Source organism: Rhinopithecus bieti, unplaced genomic scaffold (genome assembly GCF_001698545.2).
Source record: "Rhinopithecus bieti isolate Rb0 unplaced genomic scaffold, ASM169854v2 scaffold_1557, whole genome shotgun sequence".
NCBI classification, from domain to species: domain Eukaryota; kingdom Metazoa; phylum Chordata; class Mammalia; order Primates; family Cercopithecidae; genus Rhinopithecus; species Rhinopithecus bieti.
This window is the reverse complement of record NW_016803512.1, coordinates 313,273-318,546: the sequence shown is the minus strand read 5'-3', so window position 1 is coordinate 318,546 and position 5,274 is coordinate 313,273.

Genomic DNA, 5,274 nt, shown 5'->3' with positions numbered 1-5,274 from the left:
GAGGGAGGGAGGGAGGGAGGGAGGAAGGAAGGAGAGAGGGAGGGAGGGAGGGAGGAAGGAAGGATAGAGGGAGGGAGGGAAGGAGGGAAAGGAAAGGAAAGGAGCTTCAGCCAGGTCTGCTATAAGCCACCACTATCAGAAAGTCCTCTGGGTTTTATTCTCAAACTGCTGCCTTTCCAGGGAAACAGGTCCTCGAGGTCAGCACCCTGCATCTTCCTCCTGTTCCTGGTTCTCTCACCCCCACATGGCTCAGCCTCAGGCCTGGCCCAGAAAGTGTGGATCTGAGAAGGGGCTGAGCCGCCAAAGGCTGCAGCCTCAGCCTCAGCCTCAGCTGCATCGGGCCTGGGGTCATCTGTGGTTTGCCTGCGTGGGACCTTTCCACATCCTGTCTTCTTTGGAGAAAGACCCTGGGTTTTTCTTGTGGACCCCTCTCTCCCACTCTCGGCTCATGTGGTTGGGTGAACCCCACCTCCTTAGGCTCCAGGAGAGCACGTGGCCACAGCCCTCCTCATGCATCAACCCCAGGCAGCACCGACTTGTCCATTAGGGGCAGTGGGGACAGTGGCTGGGGCCCAGAGTGCCTCTAGGGGCTCATGGAAATGTTTTAAGTTCTCCCCAAATCGGAAGGAAAACTTTTTGTCTTTATGCCAACACAGTTGTAAAATAGATGGTAAAATGTGGTATAGCCATAAAATAGTTGTGAAATATATTGTGTATATATTTAAAATTTTTCTGTATGTTATGTTTTAGCCAGGTGCGGTGGCTCACACCTGTAATCCCAGCACTTTGGGAGGCTAAGGTGGGCAGATCACTTGAGGTCAGGGGTTCGACATCAGCCTGGACAGTATGGTGAAACCCCATCTCGACAAAAATACGAAAAATTAGCCAGGTGTGGTGGTGCATGCCTGTAATCCCAACTACTAGCCTGTAATACCTACCTACTAGGTAGGCTGAGGCAAGAGAATCACTTGAACTCAGGAGGCTGAGTTTGCAGTGAGCCGAGATTGCACCATTGCATTCCACACTGGGTGACAGAGTGAGACTCCGTCTCAAAAAACAAACAAACAAAAAACCCTTTTGGCTGGGGACAGACAGAGCCTGCCCTTCCTGGGGCTGGCCAGTTCTTAAGAGACAGCGAAGACTGAGCTGGGCACGCTTTCGATACGCAGGAACCAGCCAGAGCCGGGCCTCCTCTCTCAGTCCCACACACCCCAGGAGTGACATTCCTCTGCCTTCATCATCCCAGGGCTGAGCACCAGGCACCTAGGGAGCCCCTCTGCCCCCACTGTCCTTATAGCTTAGAGCCCACTGAAATTACACAAACGAGCCAGTCTAAACCATTCACCCTGCCCCGCCTTTCCCTCAGAAACTCAAAGAAAGGCTCTGGCTTCACGCTTCCCCCTACTCCCCGCCGACTCCTGTCTTCTGCCTCCTGAACATCCTGGTGCCTGGCCCACATGGTCCTGTGTGGCCTGCCTGTCTTCTGTCTCTAGGAATAGTGAGTACATTTGTTATCCTGAGCCTCTCCTCTGCCTCTTTTGGCTCCATCTCATTAACTGCCCCATAAGAGAATACAAAACAGGATGTAAGTAACGGTTTCATGCAATTGTGAGGATTAAATGAAGGAATATATGTAAAGTTCTTACAATAGCATCTGGTACCAGGCATACCCTCAGATGTGAACTGTTAGCCCCAGTGATGGGGGTACAGCTCTTTATATTCCACAGCATGAAGCCTCTGCTTTCGAGGACCATGTGGGGGTTCAATGGTCACTGTTGGGGGTTCAGGCCAGGCTGGCTACAGAGAGAAACACTTGGAATGCTTTTGGCCATGCATTAGTGTCATCTAATTAGATAACCAGGTGACAAAAATGCAACTTGTACATCTTAGAAACTGGGCACTTTTCTCATTTTATTTTCAGAAAGACACACTGATGAATAATTATTGTCAACATTTTTTTAAGGATAGTGATGTGGCTGAGGCAGGTGGATCACGAGGTCAGGAGTTCAAGACCAGCCTGACCAACATGGTGAAACCCCGTCTCTACTAAAAATACAAAAATTAGCCAGGCGTGGTGGTAGGCGCCTGTAATCCCAGCTACTTGGGAGAATCACTTGAACCCAGGAGGCAGAGGTTGCAGTGAGCCAAGATTGCACCACTGCACTGCAGCCTGGGCCACAGAGTGAGACTCCATCAAAAAAAAGAAAAGAAAGAAAGAAAAGAAGGAAAGAAGGAAAGAAGGAAGGAAGGAAGGAAGGAAGGAAGGAAGGAAGGAAAGAAGGAAAGAAGGAAAGAAAGCGAGAAAGAAAGTGAGAGAGAGAACGAGAGAGAAAGAAAAGAAAGAAAAGAAAAGAAAGAAGAAGGAAGGAAGGAAGAGAAAGAGAAAAAGAAAGAGAGAGAGTGGAAAGAGAAAAAGAAAGAGAGAGAGTGGCATGTGGTACACAGGGTGGCAGATGGAACACAGGGAGTATGAGTGCCACCCAGTGCTGGCACCTGCAGAGGATGACCATCAGCACCGCCAAGAGGTCCTTGAGTGATCAGGAACAACCAAGCTTGCATTCTTTTCCCTTCACAAACTGTTATAAAAATATTTAAATTGCCAAAGATATATTTAGCAGGAGTTGAGGTGTGCCAAGAAGCAGGGAGCCCTCCAACTGCAGGACAGAGGAGGGTGAGAGATAGATGTCTCCATACTGTGCTGCCGACTAAGCCAGTGCTATAGGGGAGGGTGGGGCAAAGTGCAAAGGAACAGGAAGGAAAGGAGAGGAATCAAACAGGGGGAGGCTATGGCGTTCTTGGATTAAGTTTGAATTAAATTGTTTTCTCCACCAAAATCATTCAGTTTAAAACAATTTTGTTCCAAGACTGAGACTTGGGCACAGTAACCTGGAAGGCTGAGTCTGCCGCAGGGACAAAGTGCTGTTCTAGAAGCAGTTAGTGAATATGGAGGAAGGTAACATCTTAGAGAGGCCACTGTCAAAACTGGGCAAACAGGCAGGCAGGGAGAAAGAACCCAGATGACAAATCAGTCCGCTGGAGATGAGGGGCACCCAGCAGGAGATGGGCAGAGGAATCTGAAAGGGGAAATCTGAAGCAATTTTTTTTTTCTATAACGAGGAGGCAGTTTCAGTGGCTGTTCCCAGAAGCCCATAGAAATGAAGAACCTGTCAAAGTCTAGATGCTAATTCCCTCCTCAAACTGGGCAGAGTGGAGCTGGCACCGTGATGGTTCTCAGAAGGCTCTGAGATGGGAGGAGAGGCCAGGAGCTGCTTCTCAGGCTCTTACCTTTTTCTATGGCCCAGGTGAGGGGGCGGGGAGACTGGCCTCATGTGAAGGTCACGGTCGTGGTGTGCCAGAACAGTCTTGTGCACTACATGAAGCAGGCGCAGGCTGAACATGTGAAGACGGAGCTGCGGAAGGTGGCACATCACCAGGTGGCCAAGTCTGTCCCTGAAGAGTCCCAAATCGTGCATGGTCCTTCATCTTGCCACAGCTGGGTATGTCTACGTGGCCATTAGGACTAGAAAAGCAAGGTATGAAATGAACTGCTTTTCCTAGGAAACACTGGCTGTTTGGGGATTAACCCAGCTGAAGGTGGGGTACAGAAAACTCCCTCTCAGTAGCTACTGAAATGTCTAACACTCCACAGATCAGCTGGTAGGAAAGACTGGCTGAAAAAGTCTTATTGCAGAGTCCTCAGAAATGTACTTTTAGGGGTTGAGCTGGGGCAGGTTAGAATGCCACATCATCCACGTGAGAAGAGTATGGCTAGGACCCAGGCAATGTCCACTCCCCTAGTTGAGAAGGCTACGTAGTGAGCTCATAATCCCACAGTATAATACAATAAAGCCACTGCCTGGCCAAGTACTAGTACTCAAGTCAGCCTAGGCACATCTAATAGGCCAGTGACTTACTTTTTGCCTTCCCAGCCAGGGAAGAGTGAACAGACATCTCGGAAGACTAATTTCATGAAAACCTAAGCCTGACGGCAGGTGAACTCAGGGAGAGTGCACTCATCTCAGATGGGGGGCCTTCAGGCTGCACTTAATGCTGCTGAACGCATAGTTCCTGGAGCCACGGCTGAGATGAATGAGATTCTTCATCTGGCTGCAGGCCTTGGCCCTGGCTCAACTGTAGGCACATACCAAGTACTGGTAGTTCTCATGCATTCACTAAAAATCAACCAACCAACCAACTCAGCTTAGAAACGTGCTTCTCAGAGATTCAAGGCAAGGGGGTAGTAGTTAAGACCTGGCACATTACATGGATGGGGTGAAGGCAGACATCTGTAGCAGTGAACATGGTTTTTTCAGGTTTATTCTGGAATCCGAGGGTGTCAGCCGTGTGAAGCTGCAGATGAACTTCTGAGGGCATGGGACACAGGCAATCCCAAGAAACCTCTTGAAATACTGTTTCACATGCAGCTTAATAGGGGAGAAAGTCTGAGTTGCTGATCAGTTAACGGGATGCTGGCCCACAAATGTGGCCTTTATTAGATGAAGGCTGAATTTAGATTACTTGGACTTTGAAGCTGCTGGAAGCTTCCAAGTCTGTGTTGCAACCCAGAGCCCACTGAGTTCTACCATGATATAGAATATCCTCTTCTGTAACATGGGGGTGAGATGCTGCATTCTGAGGGGTCAGCAGGTTGCTCAACTTGATGGACAGCACTTCCACAGACCAGGAACTTGCCACTTCACTTTCCAGAATAATTTGCTTGGCCTCCCATCTTCATTGCATGATATGTTTCAGCTTGCAGTGGTGCAGACTCCTCCATTCCTTGTGGTAAGGAAAGGGAGAGGGCCCCCAGAGGCGGTGTGTGTGTGTGTGTGTGTGTGTGTGTGTGTGTGTGTGTGTGTGTGTGATGGAGCACAGATGTTATTTATCTGTGTGATTTCTACTGAAAGCACTGAAGGATTAAAGATGGTGAAGGTGGCTGGGCACGGTGGCTCACACCTGTAATCCCAGCACTTTAGGAGGCCGAGGTGGGCAGATCACAAGGTCAGGAGTTTGAGACCAGCCTGGCCCACATAGTGAAACCCCATCTCTACCAAAAATACAAAAAATTAGTTGGGCATGGTGGTGGGTGCCTGTAATCCCAGCTACTTGGGAGGCTGAGGCGGAGAATCACTTGAACCCAGGAGGTGGAGGTTACAGTGAGCTGAGATCACGCCACTGCACTCCAGCCTGGGCAACAGTGCAGTGTCTCAAACTCTGTCTCAAAAAAAAAAAAAAAAAAAAAAAAAAAAAAAAAAAAAAAAAAAGAGGTAAAAA